Below are 22500 nucleotides of genomic sequence, written 5' to 3'. Positions count from 1 at the left end.
CTCCCCACTGCAATTTAAGATAAATTCGCGCAACTGTAGCCTGTTCAGACTAGTCTTTTTTTTTACATTTGTATTATCTGAAATGCACATATAGTCAGAGAACTAATTCTCAAATATGAAGGCAAATATCATACGACGTTGCATGTTATTGGAATAATTTATTTTAAATGATTTACAAATGGTATTTGCGCAAAATAAGCTGATATATTACCAGTAGTCTTCCTGTACCGAACTCATGGTAGGCCAATGTGCAGTCTACTGATTGCTTGTTTGGGCTCCTAGGCATATTATGCCACCGGCGCAGCGAGACGAAAGCGCCATCATTTAGCAATTTGTAATCCCATTAGTGGTCACTGTAGTACTACGCTACGTTTTTTTTCTTTCTTGCCTGGTCACTGTCCCTAATTTCATTGGCCAGTACAAAGAACAGACCGTGTCTTACTGCCGATAATTAATTGGACGTGACGTATGCTTTGGAAATGTAGCATATTAAGATTTAGATAAATAAAGAATAATTATTTGCAATAACCTACACTCAGGCAGCACTGCCTTTACATTCTGAAAACTTTCACGGAAATAAATGATTGAATTGACTCCTCTGAGCTTTGCAATCAGCATTAATTTTATTCTATAGTGTAATTAACTAGTAATGAAATCTCGAAAGCTACTTGCATCTTTTTCAATTATTAATTTGTGGCTGTAACTCACTGCACTTTGACAGTTTGACGATTGAATACAGCAGCTTTAGTGATATTATATTGTGTTATGCTTTAACGGAAAGTATCCCATAGCCAGCAGAATGTGGTGATAAACAGTACTGAATGGTGTTGTCAGATGACATTTATCATCACATTTGTCAAGTACATACATCCAAAGTCATGGATTTCAAATGGTAGGCTATGTTGCACGTCTGTGTATTTGTGAAGACCTTGCCATGGAAAAATTGCTCTGTTCCAGCAACATTTAGTCAATAGACCACGGTGGAAACATAGGCTGCTGGCTTGCTTTCCATTTCTGGCTTGTGCTACGATTTGGAAGGAAAATTATAATAATGATAGTTTGCGTCAAGATGATCAAATCTGTGAGGACATGAGTCATTTGTTGGCATTTCAGCACGTATGGCCTCTGTTAGAAGCACAAGCAACTTGTTAAGTAGCCTATGACCCTACAGAGTGAGGCAGTGAAAGCTATGTGTCCCTGAGGGGTTGTTGACGCACAGCAACACAAGTGCAGAAGATGCCTGATGACACAAATTGAATACAGTTTGATGATATGTACATGTAACTGTACAAAGTAGTGAGAAAAAAAAGTACTAACCTTATCCCTGGGGCTCCTTCGGCTACCTGGGACTTCTGGAGGAAGGTTCTGAATGCACAACTTGAATGCCTTCTGTTACAGGTATGTGCGGAAACTTGTACCTCATTGTATATGTACAGTACATTGCACATACAAAGATAAGCTGTTGCTGACATTGTGAATGCTCAGTTCCAAGGTCAGCTATGGTCTACTTATGTCAAGCTTTTCTTGAGAGCAGTTCTTTTAGTGTATGACATCCTTATTGATCGCTGGTCAAAGGCCACATGAGGGAGGTGGAGGTCCAAATGCAGTACTTCTGACATGACATTCTGTAAGCAGTGAGCAGTAGGTGCTTAATGGCGTGCATCTCGCCACTTTATGGAACAATAAGTATCTTCACTGTGTTGCACATCTCTAAACAATTAAATTGAATTGTCAACGACCAAATAACATTGCCGAAAGCCACAAAGGCAAATTTGATCAAGCAATGATAGGTTACAGCAGGAAAGCCACCTTTGTCTGTATCACATTTGTGTCACCTCTCTAGTTTTTGCAATGCACCATTTTTATTTAAATAATCATTCCCAGACTACCCTCTTGTCATGAAGGGCCATACAGTAATTCTGACTTTAAATTAATAAGATTCCTCGTTAATCAGTGCCTTCAGTGATCTGTCTATGAATAACGAACATTAAATTTAACTGTGCACCGATGCAGTGCACAGAAAGGGATCCAAAGGATAGTGTTGTATTTATTGTCATGTTCCTCGTGGTGATTGAATGGGATTTTGTTTACCTCTTTGTTGCATGTGTTCTCTCACAGTCATCATCATCCGTTTGGCTTATCTAAACTACCCAACCGAGCTGTCCTAAAGTAAGATGTCAAAGGATTGTTTCGCTGTAACTTTACAGCTAGAATTATTCATTTTTCCAAATTTTTCCTTTGGTTCAACATCTCTCATGGTGATCTTAAAAGAGCTTTCAAATGTTGAGGAAATAAGGCATTTCCTCAGGACTCAGTCACTGTGTGGGTCACAAAGTAGTTTGATGTATCAAGGGGAAACGGTCTAAAATGTATTATTACCGTCTGGGACACAGCGCTGTGAGATACACAGTGATAAATATCTCTCAGGTAGACCTGCCTGTGTAGATCCTCCCATTTATTCTACTTTCAACCGACTCTGGGTATGCATTCATTATTGTGATATTTCACAGTTCCTCTCTGCAGTGCCTCTGGTTTTTTAATCCCCGAGTGACTGTGTGTGCTTGGCTTCTGGCATCGTGTCTCTTTTTATGGAGAAATTAAATAACAGTGTTTCCCTCTGTTTTCCATTTATGTCAAGTACATGGAGAGGTGTGTATGGAAGGCAAAGCCTGTTTCATCCCTGTGTCTGTGATCATGTGAAATGAATCCAAGCCCCAAGGTGCTACTCACAGGTCCCCTGTAAACATAGCATGCCAGTGACGTGTATTGACTGGACGGCTTATAAAGAGATACATGTTCGCACCCGGCTAGTAAATTTCTGGTCTGATATCTGATATCTGACATCTGATGGTGTGTGTGTGCGCGTGCGCGTGCGCTTGTGTGTGTGTGTGTGTGTGTTCCACATGATGATCTCAAGTGGTATGGGAGAGAGAGACAAATACTTACTTTTCATTGATAATCAACAGCCATTGGTGCACAACACCTGAGGTGATATACAGTAGATCAACTCTGAGCATTGGCTCATTTACACTTGGGATGAAAAATGTAATGATAAAGATTTTCTACCCTTCCCAGTATTTTCCACATTTCCCAGTCAAGCTTTAGTATTTTATGTAGTATATACCTATTGTTTTGATATTGCATTTTTATGATGGTGTACATCTATATGCATCTTTCTTTTTGACTTGCATCTTGCCTATTAACAACATCCTTATGGAACACCTAACATCCAACCAGAAACTTACAAATACCTCTGCACATTCATCCCATATTGCAATGAGCCTTAAAAAAAACTGCAAGTAGCCTTCACACATTCAATGTTATCTAATGCAATAAAGCCACAGTTTCTTGGAAGAAAGTACCCTCTTGTCTGTTTTAACATCCATAGGCAAATATATAATTGTTTAAAAATATCTGTACTAAGTGTACCTGCCACTGATTAATTCAGCTAAGCAAGCATCATAAGATGACTTACTGTAAAGAAATACTTCTTGAAACTACAATGATCATAGATAAGAGATGAAGTTCCATCTATTATGGTCACAAGTCTTAAATATCTAGTTGAAGACACAATAAAAAAAATGTACTTTTGCAAGGACAGTCTTTGGTCGGTGGGAGCGTGAGTGAGCGGAGAAGCTTGTCACCACACCAGTCTTGCACGGCAAACATGGCCCCTGGCCTGCGCTTGATTGACAGGTTGACATTTTGAAAGAGTAAGGAGGCCTGAGAGGCTGCTGAGTAGCACTCAGACTGGGCAGGCATGGCGCTGCCAAGATACCGGACTCACCGAACTGTGCATCTGGTGTCCAGAGCCCAGAAAACGTTCCTCCTATTTTCTAATGAACAGCAGAAAGCTGGCCTGCGTCTGATAGAATAGTGTGGGAATTTGTGGAAAGACACTTTTTAATCTCACTTCGTAATATACGTCTCAGACATTTCCCCCAGATAGCTAATGGACTGATATTTGCTTAACCCCCCTCCCCCAACAGTTTGAAGCATCTCTGAAGCAAGTCTCTCTCTCACACACACACACACACACACACACACACACACACACACACACACACACACAGGTGTTCTGTTAGAGGAGAGCTTATTATTTTGAAAACTGCTGTGCTTCACTTGCCTCACTAAGGTTCGCTGTCATGAATTCCCCTCATTCTCACAGCTTGGTCTTAGATACCAGGTTAACAGTGTTTTCCTTTTAACAAAGTGATTAGATGCCAGAGCGATTTCTTATTTTCAGGATATTTTCAGGATTTCGTGTTTTCAGGATGACTGGCTTCCTATGGTTGAAGTATTTTGGCCAGGAACTCACAGAGTTGTGTAGCAATGTGGTCTCTACCTTATGCCATGCTGTTAGATGGACAGAGTGTCCTATGGTTGGATGGTTACCCTGTGTGTGTGTTTGTGTGTGTGTGTGTGTGTGTGTGTGTGTGTGTGTGTGTGTGTGTCTGTGTGCGTGTGTGTATGTTATTCCCCATGACTGTCATACAGCATGCAGTGAATCCCTACACAGAAAAAAACGAACATAACAGGGCTCAAGAGGTGGCAAATCTTCATAAACATTATCCCACTCCCCTAACCACACACACTCACCACTACTTCCCCACCCCTAACCACACACACTCACCTCACACATGCTCTCTCTCTCTCTCTCTCTCTCTCACACACACACACACACATGCTCACACATACACACACACACACACACACACACACACATGCTCACACACACACGCACGCGTGCACACACACACACACACACACACACACACACACACACACACACACACACACACACACACACACATAAACACATGCTCATACACATAGTACCTATGCAGGCATAGACAGCTCTGAACATGTAGTAACACACACACACAGAATAACAGAGTCCACACACTCCATATGCTCACACCGGGCAAATATTAGCAGAGAATGTTTTGGGGTATGAAACCAGCGGCCATCAGCAGTATGAGTCCTCCATATGCTGCGCTTCTCTCTGGAGGAGGCCACACCTGAGACGCGTGACGGAACGTGGCGGAATGTGGCGGAACGCTCGAATGGACAGAGAGCAGCAGGGCAGAGTGAATGACCAACGGAACATTTGCTGTCTCTGCCCGGCCGCCACACGTGCCTGTGTCGTTGGCCCAGTTTTACCGACCTCTGCTTTTGAGTCGCGTGGGCTCATTAGTGGTTGTAACCTGTCGTGCATGGTCAATTCATCTGAGTGTAATTGAAATGATGTGACACTTATTACTCAATCAACTTGGACATGGACTTGTTTGTGTTTGGTTTGAATATATGTGCATTTATTTGTGTGTGTGTGTGTGTGTGTGTGTGTGTGTGTGTGTGTATCTGTATCTGTATCTGTATATGAACTTGTATTTATTTTTATAAATAGGTAATATGCTGATATGAGAAATGTTAGATAAAAGCTGCAGAGAGTTTTTTTTTTTATTTTGTGTCCTGTAACACAGTCATCTAATTTGTTAGTGTTTCCTTAACTGAGAGACATTTCAGTGTTGTGCACGGGGCCAGTACCGCATATATGAAGTTTTCTAATGTGCAACTGGCCATGTCCAATAAAAATCGTGATGTATAGACTACTAACTAAGGGATCTCAGCAGGCGATAAAAATGTTATTGACTCTCTTTGCTATAGGTCACTGCAGCAATTTAGAGCATACATAAATGCAAAAATTATGCAATTCTCCTTTGGTGACATACACACACACACACACACACACACACACACACACACACACACACACACACACACACACACACACACATACTCACGCAAACACACACACACACACATACTCACGCAAACACAGAGGAACGATGATTAATTAGTGAAGTGTTGCTTCTATGTGCCTCTGCTTTGATCACACAATGGCTTTGTGTGAGTTAGTTAATTAGCATGAGGCCCGCGTGGACCTGAAAAATGAAATTATTCGCTCACCTGCTCATTAGATGCCCTCAACAAGCAGCCATCTTCCCCCCTCTTGGCTGCTTAACCCAGAAAGGAAGTTCAACATGTGAGAGAGAATAGGTCTTTTGTTTGTTTGGAGTTGATGGACATGAGCTTGGTGCCTCCAAACAGGGCCGGTTATTTGAGTTGGTCCACATGCTTTTCAAACAGCAGGTGCTACTTGAGTTGACCTGTCTTTATGACCAGAGGGTGCACTGTATTAGGAAATCTTGTGTGTGCGTGGGTGAGGACCTGGATCTCACAAAGCGAGCTGTGTGTTTGGGCAGAAGAATTCTCCATACCCATTGCTGTGTTCGGTCTAGTGGAATCATTTTGCAGGTTGAACCCAGTGCTCCCCAGAGGTGATGTTTTGTAACTGGCATCTTCTCCGCTGATGAAATCACACTCACTGTCAGACTCAGGAGTTTCCTCTCTGGTTGTTCCCCGGCTTCAGCAGGGTGCTCTCTCAAACTCACAGTGACAGTAGTCCTCGTGAGAAGGATTACCCCAGGGATATGTTCATGCTGCCACTGTTATTTAGTAGACATTTCCCTTCAGACGGGAAAAGACAAGTAGCGTGGAGGGACTAGGTGAGGAAGAGCAGGTAGAGAGGTCTAGGGACCACTGGGAATGATCGGGAATTTTTTGCGGCCTCCCTGGTCTTGTTTGGAACATGTTTGTTCTTTTTTTTTCCTTCTTTTTTTGAAATGAGTTATGTGGAATTCTGTAAGCCTTGAGTTGTCTAGAACGCAGCCACGCGATAGTGACTTGCATTGTATTTAATACAGCAGCCAGCCACACATGATACAAAGTGGCATTACAAGATAACTAAAACAGTGCTCTCTGGTTTGTACGATAATTTGAGTGGATATCTGGACAACATAGAGCATTGATGTTTTTGACATTGTATCAAAACGGTTGTTTATTCACATTATGTTGCTATTTCTCATAGCAACATAATTTTAAGATGTTTTAAACCAGAAAAAAAACATAGCTCCTTTTAAGTATGTTTAGAAGGCAGTGTATCTGCGAAAACAGAGTTGCACCAGGTTCAGGCCTTATTAAGTCAGTGGTCAGCTCCGCTTGCATCATCTGTCTGTGAATACTTGCGTTCATGTTCATACGTCCATTTTCACAGCTAAAGCATTTGTGAGACACATTCCAAGCACAGTTGAGAACAACATGTGCAAATAATTAAACACGTTATGCTGCTGTTTTTGTTATGAAAATGTAACATTCATAAATACACAACAATGAATGAATGCTCAAGACATGAGGAAAGACTGTATTGCTGTAACTCTTAATGTTGTGCTGCATTCTGAGCACCTTGTTTTGTCTTTCCATTTTCTGGACATTTTAAAAGTAAGTATGCAGCTTGGAGGTTATTAATTAATTAATTAATTAATTGATTGATTAATTAATTAGTTAATTAATACATTAATTAATTATTTTATTTACTTTTCAATTTTTGTTCATGTACCTCTGGGGGTCTATTAAGAAAATGTAGAAAAATTGTATCCGCAGCCTATCAAAACCAGCTACATACTGTACAGTATGTTTGCCCAAACAATCTAGCTCTGATGATGCTGCCAGCAAAACATCTTGGGCATTAGTTATACTTTCTGTATGATATAGCTTTTCCATAACATGATGTACGTGTATGTGCAAAATTAATAGCAGAGAATCCACAAAATCACCAGAAACAAATGCAGCAACTGAACAACCCTGCAACCTACAAATGACTCCAGGAGTCTGATGAATGTAAAATGCTGTTGCGGATACTCCTCGCAGCCCTGTATTCAAATCTTAAATGTCAGAGTGTCAAATTGCAATAAGCCTAGATCATATCATGGAATTATTGACTAATTGATAACTACATCCATGTGTCGTGCATTCAGTCATCCATTCAATCATTGCTTCCTGACTTCTTTCTTTCCTTCTTTCATTCATTCATTCATTCATTCATTCATTTTCCATTCATGCCTTTTGGAAGCGTGTGTTTTTTCCTGCTTGGAGAGGGAATGTTTCTGCAAATTGAGACCTCAGGGCAGGGCCTTATGAGATGAACGCAAATGCCACATCATTGTATCCTCCCGCACACTCAGGGTTATGGGCACTTGAGAGGTTGCTGAATTGACTTGACTTAGGCGCTTGGCATTTCACTGCAAATGTGCATTTTAGGAGTGGACAAGTGGCTCCGCCATGCTTGTCGAGTCAGATCTGAGAGGGTGACCTTATCCCAGGAAACAGTGACAACTATTAAGCTCCTGATGTAGAGGGATGACTTCCTGTCAGTGGGAATACATTATCCGGAGTGTCCACGGTGCATTATGCTGGCCGCCAACCTCACAGGGAAGCATTTTCTGCCCCGCCCAGGTGGTTTTTGTCACAGAAGGATCAGGAGATATTTTGGAGAAATTGCTAATTGATGACTGCTGTGTGGGGGACAGAGATATGAGGATCTGGAATCTCCCCCCAGCTTCCTGTGTTCGCGCTTGGCTGAACTGAAATCAGACTGAGCATTTGCACTTAGGTAATATATACAGTAGTATACAAATATATTATAAGAATATAAGTTCAGTTCTTACTATACTTACTTATATTATAAGACGGTTCTGTAGCTGTATCTGTGTCTGCATATATTCTTGTGTCTTTATATGTGATAATCTACAGGCTAAGTACTTACATGGGGAAAATCGGCTTATGGTACCTGGCCGTAATCCGTCAATTGAATAATTCTGGAGCTGTAAGTAGTCCTTCAGTGAGGTCTCGGACGGAGAGATAGATGCTATCGCTTTAATCCTGTGTATCTCCTCCATCTACAAACAATCAGTAACGAGGTGTTATGGATTAACCAGGCTAAATAATTGTCTAGGCAACATGTAACAATTGATTTGAGAGTTTTTATGACTGAAAACAACAAAAGAATATGATATGAACAATGTGTTCCTTTCCTTACTTTACATATAATTTCATGTCTTTTCCCTGCATGAGGTTTACTAAAAATAAATGAACTATTTGTCCAAGAGAGATATAACGATTTTACTGAAATAACAATCCTTTGTCTTTGGCTCAAAAAACCTGAAGCCCGAGGGAAGTACGTAAACAAAAGGCATTTCATATTTCACTGTCAGTCCTTCTAAAAGGGACAAGCACTCGGCTAGGAGCTACCGCACACACACTCAAGTGCCCAAATCCATAATTAATGGAGATGGAGACACCTGATGTTTTTGCTGTTCAAAACTCCTTGAAATGACTTTGTGCCTCGGTGTGATATTGCATTTCAGTGTTGGCTGCATATGCTGTCATCACTTTTACTTTATGTGCTGTTTCCTCTCCATTTTACTGGGCTGATTTTTAGACAGGTCTAACTTAAAAGGAACGAAGAAGACAAATCATTGGCAGTACATCTGTTTTTTTCCCCCCACTGCCGTGGATTTAATTCCAGGCGTTTATTGTCATAGTGCCACTGAACTTTGTAGTGGATAGGATCTATGAAATTCTGCCAATTTCTACATTTATAAACATCGCAAGATGTTCTTGGTGCATGTACCAGGTATTGGAGATAATATCATAATCTGCTTGCTATGTGCAAACTAATGAATTATGGATTTTCGCCACCGCACTCTTTAGAGAAGCTGATCAATAGAGACTGTCATATCTATGAGCAATCTGGAAAAAAAAGATGTCAGGATGCATTAGAATAGAGGAGCCTGGTAAGGAGTGAGAGTCTGTGGAGGGGGAAGCCAACTGTCTAATGCTATCAGAAGGAGATGCTTCTCCCAGCCTTCCTAATGGCACATTGGCAACACTTTGCGCAGAACAGCAGGCAAAACCCAGAACAAAATGCTGCCGCACTGCAATTTTCTCCTCTCAGCGACAGAATGTCAATGGCACCCTCAGACTCTTGGAGACACTCACAAGAGTGTGGTCTCTGCACTGTGTGCTTAACCTGGCCAGTCCTTCACAGTCTATGTGTACATTTTCCTTTTTGTGTACACATCTCACCCATCATGATTCATATGTATTAAAATGATAAAACAATAGTCAGCTGACTTCTTAGTGTTCATAGTGTGTGGTTTAGAGTATAGACCAACACTCTCTTTTGTGTTGCAATGTTATGGAATTGAATATATAATCCACTCAAGTAAAAAATAAAATACATTACTGTAACAGTCTGTCTGTATTTATACCCTATGTAATCTGTACTATAATTTGTTGGTCCAAATTATATCATTACAGTGCACCGTATTCCTATTAAATCAAGATGCAGACTTCACAGGCTTTTCAGGATATATCATTAACATTCACACATTTTAAGCAAAATAAATTGTATCGCTATATTTTGTTATTTCTTATTTGTTCCTTTGTTAGTGAAGATGCAATGCAAAAGGGATAGCCCCAATGATAGAATTTAGAATTCACTTTGCATGTCGGAATGGCGTTCCAAAGAATCTCCTCAGTTCATTATGCCATAGGTTAACACAGCATGAGATGAGCATTGCTGTCCGTGGTGCTGAAGCAATGAGTTGGATTGAACAGCTGAGAACACGTGACCCACGAGACATTTGGAGGTGCTCTGAACTGCACGTTTTTTTTCCCTGTTTGTGCTCCCGCTTCCTGTTATGATTGAATTGACATTGCTTCAGGCGCCTACCTTGCCGACGATTTGTACTGCGGGGATAATTAAAAAGGACGGTGGCCGTCCGTTGCTGTCGTTGTTGCCATTGCCTCCTCATTTTGTCCCGATTTCTAATTCTTTTCCAAGTGGGTCACTTTGTTCTGCTGTCAGATGATAATAAATCATCACAGCATCATAATAATGTTCATGGGCGGTGGTGACATCTGCACAATTGCTTGGTGCCAGCTTTAAATGGGCCATCTTTTAAAGACAGAAGCTGATGTAAACGGGAAAGGGAGAACGAGGCAAAACACTTGACAAGTAACTGTATACTGTATGTTGCCCAAGGCTTGCACCTGAGGCGCAAGAGTTTGGTTGCCTTAGAGCACTTTGAAAAAAAAAGCCTTTTGTAACCTTAGTTTGTGATGTAACTTCATGCGATTGGAACTGGAGATACTTTTGTACAGCTGGATGGAGTCATTCCTGTGGTCACAGCAACAGTATTGGTGCAATGCGCATCAGGGTTCAAACTTCAACTGATAGATAGACCTGGACTTAATGTGTGTTATACCACCGAGGTGAAGGTTCAAATGCTGTAGCAGAAAAATGACCCGACGACTCAGTGGGCATCTATTTGCAGCTTTAGAATAGCATCACCTCATCCACGCCAGCACATGTCTCTTCCCTAGCTTCCCTGTGACTCCACACATAAAAGCATCCTTCTGTGTGTTGAATTGGATAGAAGCTTTTACACAAAGAGCAGGTCGATGGAGAGTGCGACTGCTCTTGGCATGACTGAGGTGCTGTTGACTACCAGACATCTGGCTCTGAATAATTTGGCTATAGAGTGCTACAAGCCACTGATATGCCACTGTTCTGCCGTCCACTCTAGGCATTGCTTATTCCCTCTTTCTTTGTATAGCGATTCTAAAATTAATCAGCGGCGGTTCATTTTTTTGCATTTGATCTTTTAATGATAATTTCTTTGCGTTGCATGCATGTTCAGTGAGTGTCAGAATACTTACTCACAAGCAAATACTGTCCTCAAGTATTTACCTTATATTATTTACTTAGAATTATTAGAATTATTTACCATTAAAAGGTGGTGCTTTCATATACATTGGTGATAGGATTTTGTTGGCAAGTGAAAAAAGTCTGTGACGAGTGTGACACTTAACAGCAGGTGTCCCTGTGATTAAAGTTTAACCTCAGCAGCCACTGTCACTCACTCAGATCACACACTTGGCTCTTGACTTACTCCCTTGTGTGTGTTCAGTGGGGACCTGATTTATTCTGTTTGTTTGTTTTATTTTGTCCACTACCCATTTGACTGAATTCTGTCATTCTCCATTAATGCATGGGCATGTGGTATAGACAGTATGAGTGAGACTTTGATCTCCTCACTTTCCGCTCTTTCCTAAATCCTGACTATCCGTGAAAGGTTGAGAAGGAAGTATGAACATTACCGCTGATGTACTGAATTATTGTAAATTAAAACCTCTGTAAATGAGTCTTTTTAGTTATGATTATTCACAGGCATGTAAAAAAAACATCAATGGAAATTGATTTTGCTTTGCCATTAGCTTACTGTATGTTGACTGATTGCTGAAAATCCATCTGGAAATCTAAAAGCCCAAAGAGAGACGGGATGTGAATAGTTTTGATCAGTTTATGAGGTGTTTGCATGCTATTGGGAAGACACACATCTGCATTGACCATGCTTCTTCACTCATTGACAGTAATAATAAGAGAGACAGGATGTGAATGGTTTTGATCAGCGTATGAGGTGTTTGCATGCTATTGGGAAGACACACATTCTGCTTCTTCACTCATTGACTCTGGAATAGATGGAAGAGCCATGTCAGGGACATTTTGTGTGTGTGTGTGTGTGTGTGTGTGTGTGTGTATGTGTGTGTGTGCGTGCGTGTGTGTGTGTGTGTGTGTGTGTGGGAGGGGGGGTAGTGTTGCCTTGAATAATTGGATGCAAGTTGAATTTAAATATTAATAGACACCTCAGCGAGGAAGCTGGCAAAATCATATAAATATAAAATATAAAATGTTGATTATTAGTCATAGTCATGAATTGTACTAACACTGAATGCAAAGGTCTATCCTTCAACAATGAGCATCCTCCTCTCCTCTCCTCTCCATCTTCTGAGAGTCGCCTCTCTTTAGGTTGCTAAATTAATCTTAATTTGAATGTTTTTTTTTCCTGTTTCTCTGGCAGATCTCACACAGGAAATTGACATGTAGCATTATCATATGGCGCTTGGAGGCATCACTGATGGGTCAAGAGATATCACTGTCCATGGCTGAAAATGGGTTATTTAAAAAAGATCACCTCATTAGAGGTCTGCCATTATGTATTTGAATAAATCCACCATGCTTAATACACAGGCCATTATCCTTGCCCGAGGCCACACCAAAACAAATGGTGTTATTTCGAGCCTTTAATTCAGAGCTGTTTGATTTATTTATTTCTATTTTTTTTGTTCCCTTGATTTTAGAGCAAAGGTGTCCTCTAGCAGCTGCACCTGTTCGCCTTGAGACTCAGCTGATGTGTCCAGACAGAAAACGTTGTGCGCTCTCTCCAAAAGCGATGCCCGTCGCCTTCACCTCGCTCCCTCTCCCTCATAAGTGCTCTTTTCGAAAGTCTTCTTCCATTTGCTCAGGCCATAAAGCAACGCTCACCGTAAAGTCACAAAAAAAGCAGGCATGGGCTTGCCATGAATTCATACCCCGGCTTCCATTTAAGCCTTTTAAAGGTTTTTAAGTGTGCCGAGAGATATGCTTATGTCAGGGAGATCAAGCCGCAATTCATTACCACGTGAAGGCTCCGAGACTCGGCTATTAGCCGGCGTGGCTGTATAATGCACACTGGGTCACCGCTGTGCCATCTGAACACAACCCATATAGATTTTTGAGAGTCGGGGGGGAATAATGAGGTGTTTGAAAATTCGGGCGGAATAGTGACAGTATCATATTTTGCGGGACCATTTGTCCTTAAATTCTTAATTAGCCTAATTTAGTGTTGTTAGATAATGAACGAAAGCGGCGTTCTCAGTAACACATGACTCTGTTATTATCAGGCTGATGCAATCACTCAGTGCTTTGCCCTCCTAAGTAGCTGAGCTGCATTAGCCCCTGCTGTTCGCAATTCATTTTTTATACTCCTTGACCTAATGTTTCAGGCACGCAGTGCTAGTGCACATACGCACACACACACACACACACATGCACACTCACATGCGCAAATGCACATCGTTATTGCAATATTAGATCAAGTAATATATCATATTTATAAACTTCTCAAGGCATGTGGGGTGACTAACACAGAAAATGTAAAATCACAGTAATGTCTCTATTTACCTCCACTACTTACCCACACTTACTGTCTGTATAGAGATTCAACTGAGTACTGTAACTTTCTCTGTTATATCTCAAATTTGGATTGCATCATTAGTTTGTTCCTTGTTTATGCCACAGTTCAAAGTTATGGCTATCCATCACAATCTCATTTGGAAGTGTACGTTTTATAATGGGGGACTCGCCAGCGCTCACTCACTCCAGTCGCTCACTGACACATCACAAACGTCAGCGAGCGAGCGACTCTGAAAATGGGGAGCAGTCAATATGCTGGCACGCCGGGGAGGCCACCTGCAGGCTCTGTAGCCCCATGAAGCCTGTGGCAGAGACAGAGGGGTGGCCATCTGACAGTCCTGGCGCCGTCCTGCCCCAAAACCCCTCCGCAGCCGGTGAGCGTGCCGCTTACAAAGAAAGAAAGAGAGAAAGAGAGAGAGAGAGAGAGAGAGAGAGAGAGAGAGAGAGAGAAAGAAAGAAAGAGAGGAAGAGGGGAGTGCATCGTTCGGCTCTCTGAAAGAGGTACTAATGGCTTCGTCTTCATATTGTGGAGCCATCTGCTCCTGGGAAGTCTTAAGGGGAAACATCACACTGAATAGGAAAAACTGGAAAACAGCTTTCTTTGCCCAATGGATTTTTTGGAGTATGTATGTATGTGTGTGTGTGTGTGTGTGTGTGTGTGTGTGTGTGTTTGCCAGCCTCTGTGTATGTGTTGTGTTGTCTCTTTCATCTTTGTCATCCCATCCCTGCTCTGAAAACCCTGTTTTAGAGATGATTGAAGCGGGGTCTGCAGCAGACTCTCCTGAAACACCCTCTGTCCTCAATGTCTCCCGCATCTATTCTGAGGCCTATTCACAGGCCTGTGGCTTGTGGACACTGCTGTGTCTCCTCTCTCTCTCTCTCTCTCTCTATCTCTCTCTCTCTCTCTTACTGTACTTATTGGGGCTATTTGGAGAGGAAACTCCTGCGGTCCCTCTTTGTAGTGGCTACAATCTTCTGAGCTCCTCTCGACTGCTTTGTCCAAGGCACTCGAGGCCAGATCACTTCAGCCGTGGCCTACTGGTTAGCGCTTTAGACTTGTAACCCGAGGGTTGCCGGTTCGAACCCCGACCAGTAGGCATGGCTGAAGTGCCCTTGAGCAAGGCACCTAACCCCTCACTGCTCCCCGAGCACCGTTGTTGTTGCAGGCAGCTCACTGCGCCGGGATTAGTGTTTGCTTCACCTCACTGTGTGTTCACTGTGTGCTGAGTGTGTTTCACTAATTCACGGATTGGGATCAATGCAGAGACCAAATTTCCCTCACGGGATCAAAAGAGTATATATACTTATATATATATACAATCCGACATCACAGGAACATTTGGATCTCTAGCTATTTAGTAAATGCACGGACATCAGTGTGTGTAGATTCTATCCCTGTACTGTCACTCTGTGATGAGTGTTGTGTAGGACCTTATGGCTTTATGATGTGCAAGTGTGGCCATCCAGCCGTGGAGCTGGATGCTGGTAAGGCACAGAAGTGAGTGTTGCTACAGAACTTAAGGGAAGTCAACAACAACAGTCACTAAAAAAGGGATGAAATGAAGCGCAGTGGTGGATTTGGCAGGCGGTTAGTGTGTCAGCTGTGCCGCCACGGCAACTGAGAGCCACATCTGAGACCTCATCTTCAGCGCTGGCGTCGGTGGCCAGCTTCCGTTGCCTTCCTTCTCTCTCTCTCTCTCTCTCTGTCTCTCACTGTTTTTTGTGGTCCTCAAAGACACACAGGCACAGTCTCAGCCACCACTCTGCGTTGAGAGCTTGCGCCGCTCCGCATTGCCCCACGACTATGTGTCACTTCCTGTGCCAGCATACCTGCCTGCTGCCAGTGGGCCCATATGCCACCCGCCTGCCCGCTTTATGTGCCCGCCAGCCTCCACATCTCTCTCTCTCTCTCTCCCTCTCTCTCTCTCTCTTTCTCTCTCTCCCCTCTCTTTCTCCGTTAACATTTCCTGATCATTGTCATTTCCTTTCTTTCCTTTTTTTCTCTCCGTCTACCTTTTCTTTCGCCATTTCGTGAGCGAGGGAATGATTTCATCACCGCGAGCAATATGCACGCAGCCACTGGCACAGGAAGCACTGGAGGGGGGAGCCTGTGACGTCGGGATTCACCGCGGGCGACCGCCACATCGCCGGGAGGAAACCCGGCTCACGACTGCAGGCGGCACAGCTAGATCACACCGCTTTACTGGCAGGTCTCCAAACAGCCAGCCGAGGCCTTTGATGGAAACCTGTGTCTGTGTTATGTGAATACTCTCATGTTATGTTTCATTTAATAAAAATAGGCCCAGCTTGTGGAAAAATTCAATCTTCTCAGAAGAGAGCAACACAGACAGCTTTGTCTGTTATAAGTTTCCAAACATGTTCTTTATATATCTGACCACGTTTCATGTGTTATCCATCTATACTATGGCTATGTTGTTGAAATGGCTGATGGCATCTGTCTTTTCTTCCAGGGGGTTAGTGAAATTGAATCACTGGGGAGACATAGAGAGGGTCTGTTTGGATTCTATCAAAGCTAAAGCCATGTCCATTGTTTCATTATACCGCAACATCATCATATACATATGCATCATGCCTGACCTCCTCCATCTCTCTCGCCTTTTCAATTCAATTCAATTCAATTCAAGAAAGCTTTATTGGCATGAACGTTGCATGAACATTATTGCCAAAGCTCAATTACATGTACACAGAAGAGGTAAAGAGGGAAAAAATGAAAATAAATACATACTTAACAGAATTGTGGAATTCACATATAAGAGGACATAAAAGTAGACATAGAAGACATTAAAGTAAGACAACAATTCTAATAATAAGAACAAATATACAACATTGTTGGTGGTTGTGGCCTCACTGGCTGTCCCTCTCTCTCTCTCTCTCTCTCTCTCTCTTGTTCCCTCTCTGTCTCTTTGACGGTATGAAGAAAGTTTAAAAAAATCTCTTTCTCAATTATTCATCTATCCTCCACCTGCTACCTCTCCGTTTTGCATTCTTTCTCTCTGTCTGTTAATCCTGTTGTTTTCTCTCTTGTTTTGGAAAACAGAAGCGTAGTCATACCAAAAGAAGTAAACATATATCCATTTACAGATCAGTGAGGCGATGAGGAGGGCAGATGCTTTTCAGTTGTGTTGTCCTGGGAGCTGGAGCCCGGAGTCTGGAGCGGCACGTCTTAAACGCGTCCAAATGAGGGCTCTTTAGTAGAGATTAGGCCTCTCTCACTGCACCGCAAAGGGCCTCCTCAGTGGTGATTTCCCCTGGCGCTGCGGAGCGCCTAGTTACCGTTTGGGCTTAAGTCGATGCGGAGGGTGGGGATGGAGAGAGATGGCGGCCAAATGAAAAGGCGAAACTGGTGGGGGTTGTTTTTTTAGAGGACGCTGAGGAGGTGTTTCAGCGTGAAATATCCGCCCCGATGCTAAATCAGAGCCAGAGAGCTCACAGAGGTGAACGAATGCTGCTGAGAGTGCTGAGGTAGTTGCTTTCACTGCTAAATCTATATCGTCTTTTTTTATGGGGGCAGCTAAGTGAAAGGATCTTAATGCTTATCTCGTCAGATTTGGTTACAGTGAAAGTTGTTGAATGTCTGAATGTGTGTGTCAGACTTTGTCACTGTCAGATAAGACACGCCTGTTCATCACAAGGTCCGTGCTTTTGATCTCAACCCGGGTAATGACTGAGGTTTAAGAGTCATTGAACTCAATTTTACAACGCAATTGCGTTTGATATGATTGTAATTTGATAAATGTCATGTGTCTGGTTTGGTAGTGGTGGGGTTTTGATGGATGCAAATTCATTTACATCTGCATCCTTCCATGGTGTGAATTTGTAATTGGACCGTGGGGTGGAAGTGAGAGTATGCTGGGTGTTTTGCAGCAGAGGAGATGCAAACTTTGCCACGATTGCAAACACAGGAAGACTACAGCTACCCTGTGTGTGTGTGTGTGTGTGTGTGTGTGTGTGTGTGTGTGTGTGTGTGTGTGTACTTGTGTGTGTGTGTGTGTTTGTGTGTGTGTGTGTTTGAGTGCAGTCAGGATGGAAAGATTAATTTTGCCAAGGCTGCAAATGGAAATAGCTTGCCATAATGGGGTAATGGGCGAATTCAAGTTCTTTGACACAGGACTTATGGAATGCAACCCACATTCAATGGATGAATAAGATTAATATCTCGGCCATTGTTCTGTGAGAAAAAGAGGGTGAAAAGCCACCCCCACCCTAACCCCCCCCCCCCCTCCCACACACACACACATACACACACCCTCCCACAAACCCATACCCTACACCCACACTCACTGCTCCAGCTCCAAACAACAGCAGAATAAGTCGTCACAAAAGTTTAAAGAACTATTGAGCGCCTGAGTAGAACACGTGTGCCTGACACCAGGCTCTCCGTTTCCATTTCAGTTTTCTTTGGTAGCCATTCACCTTCCTTGACAGACTGTACAGTCATCTGTGGGTTTTGAGCGCTGCAGCAAATGGAGGGATAAGCTGCATTTGCATTAGTATTCGCTACCAAATCCATCTGAACAGGCCCTCATTACTGTGACTGGATAGTGCATTTGGTGCGTCTGTCTATGTGGTGATTACCATAATGATAGCATGGTTTGCAGGGGTAGATTCAAATGTGGAGCACTTTATGCAAGCCCAGTACTGATGATATACTGTATGTCAGGGGTAGTGTGCCAAAGACTGTGTGTGTGTGTGTGTGTGTGTGTGTGGGGGGGGGGGGGGGGGGGGTGTGGGTGTGTGTTTGTGTGTGGGTGCGCATGTGCGTGCGCACCTGTGTGTGTGTGTGTGTGCGCATGTGTGTATGTGTGTGTGTGAACAATTAAAATTGGTATGCTCTGCTTATCTGTGGTTAGGAAGAACCTTGGAGTAACTGATGTGGGGGTGAGGTCATATGCAAGTGCTGAGGCTATACTTATATCTTATAAACCAAGTGGGATTCACTTCCTCAAAACCTGGTTGCTAGCAAATGCTAGTGTGTATTGGCACATCTCAACAGATCAGCCATGGAAGAGTAAATCTATGTTGCGCTAAAATATTGAGCAGTTTCAAATTGCATCATGGACTCATCGCTTACATCAGACAGTGAAGGGACTTTTAGTTCCTTCATGATATCTGTCTTTTTGGGCTTTAAGTGCCTCTTATGGGCTCCTGCGTTTGATGGCAAAACAGGAATGTTTTAGCATACCTCAGCTCTGATGGTCTAAGTGCATCAACAGACCAGTGGCTGTGTCACATAAGATCAGGCAAGTCTGAGGGCTCCAGAGATGCAGTGATGGACAGTGGGCTTCATACCAGCCAGTCTAAAACTTAGATAGCACAGACAGATGCATTAATCATGATGGTTGCAATTTCTACTGCTCTGGGCTAAGAAATGGGACAGTATGAGGTGATCTTCACACAAGTAGCCCTGGAAGATCTTCAGCCAAATGCATGCCATGCTGCATACTATACCTTTTTACAGTCTAACTTCACAGGTAAATGTAATGCATTGAATAACTAAGGCATTTGTTGACACCTTTATACCTTCGCGAAGTAGGGCTAGATTTAAAGTTTGAATTAGACATAGGACTGTGTTGGAACAGTGTGTCAATTTTCTATGACATACACTCTTAAAACGGTCTGGACATAGAGATGTGTTAAAAAAACAAAAACAAGTGGTGTTATTTTCAACACATTTGTTGCAAGAGTGCACACAGTATATCAAAAGCAATGTGTTAGACACAACACAAACTGTGTTGTTCCTATCTGGGCATAGAGATGTGTTAAAAACAACACAAATTGTGTTATTTTCAACACATTTGTTTTTAAGAGTGTAGTGACACATGGTGTTACATGTAACTGAATGGTTTAGTAACAATGTAACTACAATGGCTCTTTATAGTTCCTCTCCCTAAAGTGTTTCTGAAATATTATTCTACAACATCAGGCTCTGGGTGAATTCACTGAGACAACTATTTGTGGGCAAAATATCAATGTCAACAAAGGTCAGCAGAATTTGCCATTTTCCCCTTTAGTATCCAGTGTCAGGGCTCTTTCGAGCATGCCTCTGTTTAACTGTAACATTTCTCATTCTCAACAGATTAAAAGAAAACATCAGTTTTCAGTGTCCCTCAGACTCTCACTGTGTGTTTTTTTTCTTTTCAGACCAGTGGTAGTCAGTAGGAAGATGTTACATTCCCATAACTTGTCCATCTTAGGGATACTCCTATGGGACTGTGTCTTTTAAAAACAAGCTTTTTGGGACAGTGAGTTATAGAGTCAGATAGTGAGTTTTTCTCTGTATGTTCGTATCATTATTATTCTTTTTACTCAAGAGAGTATAAACACCATCCTTCCAAGCATCTGGAGATTTCTCCCGTTTACTTCATGGGTTTGATTCATGTGGGCTCATTTTCAACAACAGTGCGCGCTGGGAGCTGATATCAAACAGAGCTGAATCCATACAGAGTCTTATTTTGAGAAGACGGCATCAATAACAGCAGTGCGGTGACACACTCCTCCCACTGGTAAAGAGGCATCTATCGCGGAGGGTCAGCAGAGACAGCGAAGCCAGAAACGTCAGGGCTGCTGAAAGCTCTGCCGCAATGTGTGTTGTGAAATGCAATACGTCGCGAATGCCGAGCATGTCAGCTTTGCAACTCTAATGCAAGATTCAAGCAGCTATTTTATGTGTGTGTGTGTTTGTGTGTGTGCGTGTGTGCATGAGTGTGTGTGTGTGTGTGTGTGTGTGTGTGATGTGTGTATGTGTGTGTGTTTTGTGTGTATATGTGTGGTGTGTGTGTGTGTGTGTGTGTGTGTGTGTGTGTGTGTGTGTTTGGGTGTATGTGTGTCCATGCATGTGTGTGTGTGTGTTTGTGTGTGTGTGTGTGTGTCTGTCCATGCATGTGTGTGTGTGTAGGTACCTGCATGTCTTGCAGATAAGGGGAAGTCTCTCTGAGCAGTGGTTAATCTGTCAGATTGGGCAGTGTGAAGACTGGGCTACTGGGATAAATTAGACACACTATTTTCCCATGGGAAACATTTTAGGACGCACCACCCTCACACTGGTAGACTTTAAGCCTCTCTCCTCAGTCTGGTGGATGCAGGTAGTTTTCCCTTCATGATGGATGAGGTCACATATTTACATTCCGCACAAGCACAATCTGCTTCTTATTTGCACAACATAAATACCAATACTTTTCCATCTTCCAGAAGACAGGAGTGCTTTTATGGCCTGACATAGGTTGTTTGATTTACTGCAGCTTGTACTCATAAAAATGGTTTCTGTTTAAAGTCACTGCTAGACAGGATTTTGGAAAATGGTACTGTTCATTGCTTACATGGTGTAGAGCACTGTAGGCCATAGTTGACGGAGAAAGTGAAAGCCAAAGTTTTTAAAGTATGTTATGCATACAAGTTGCTGTAGAAGTATAAGCAATATGTTTTTTCTTGTATGTAATTGAGTTTTTTTACCACTAAATGTATCGATTGTTGGCCATTACAGCTATAAACAAAGATCGGTGATTACAACTTTGAGTTGTTGACTGTGGCAAACATTAGTTCATTTTAATCAAATCAATTTGAATTGTATTTTCCATACTCAGAAAAAAAGACTAAATTTGATTGCATTCAATTTGTGTTGATTATTTTGTTTATTCAATGTAACAATATACTATTGGATGGCGTATTAATGGTTTGTACAGCGTTGTGACCTGATTGGAGCACTTTTAGTTCTACTCGTTGCAAATTAATTTCTGTGACTGAGACGTGTTAATGAAGCTTTTTAACAAGTTAAGAGAGCTTCATCATTTTACAATGGATGTAATGCTGATGTATTAACAAAATAAGCTATTTTTTATTTGTGGACACACATTTTTATTTTCATGGATTGGTAAGCATTTGTTTGTGTGTTTTTATTCATCATTTTCAACAATAAATCATAATTAGATGTTTATGCCATGGCTTGTCAACATCTTTGCAAGCAGAGCATTATGACATTTAGACAAATGGCCCTAACTGGGGGGAAAGCAGATAGACCTTCATTGAATAACTGGGTCAAAGTGTTGGTTTGGCCACAGCCAAGACCACTGTTACACGGCCTGAAAATGTTCAATCCATAGCAAGGTCAGTAGGCGTTCCAAGGGTGTTTTATTTATAGTTTGCCGACCAGGGTTCTGAGAGGAATAGAATCAATTGGGGCGACAGTGGGTTCAAGTCTCTGCTCAATCAATGCTGGTTTGTGCTTGCCTTCCATTGACACCCTGCCTAACAAACTCTCCAGTGCCTCTCACCCATCACGCCCCAGTCGAGCGAAATTGAATCGGGTTGACTCAAAAGCGAAGAGAGAACGTGACCACCGTGGGCGATGGCTGTAATGCAGGCAGGCTGTTATGTATTTATGTGAAATGATATGAATACGGTGAAGTAATCCACTTCCGAAATCCAAGTACATCCATAAAAGTGGTTCCAGGTGCATTAAATTGTATTTATTGTAGACAGCAGAAGATCAGGACTCAATACAG

At 42.3% G+C, this 22500-nt stretch overlaps 1 protein-coding gene across 5 annotated transcripts in view; it reads left to right on the top strand.

Moving 5' to 3' along the window:
- LOC121698669 (low-density lipoprotein receptor-related protein 1B-like) overlaps positions 1-22500 on the top strand; it is a 253521-nt gene that overhangs the window by 860 nt on the left and 230161 nt on the right. The window lies entirely within an intron of this gene.

Source organism: Alosa sapidissima, chromosome 23 (assembly GCF_018492685.1).
Source record: "Alosa sapidissima isolate fAloSap1 chromosome 23, fAloSap1.pri, whole genome shotgun sequence".
NCBI lineage: Eukaryota > Metazoa > Chordata > Actinopteri > Clupeiformes > Clupeidae > Alosa > Alosa sapidissima.
The sequence above is the reverse complement of the archived record's forward strand: the minus strand, read 5'-3'. Positions and strand labels throughout refer to the sequence as shown.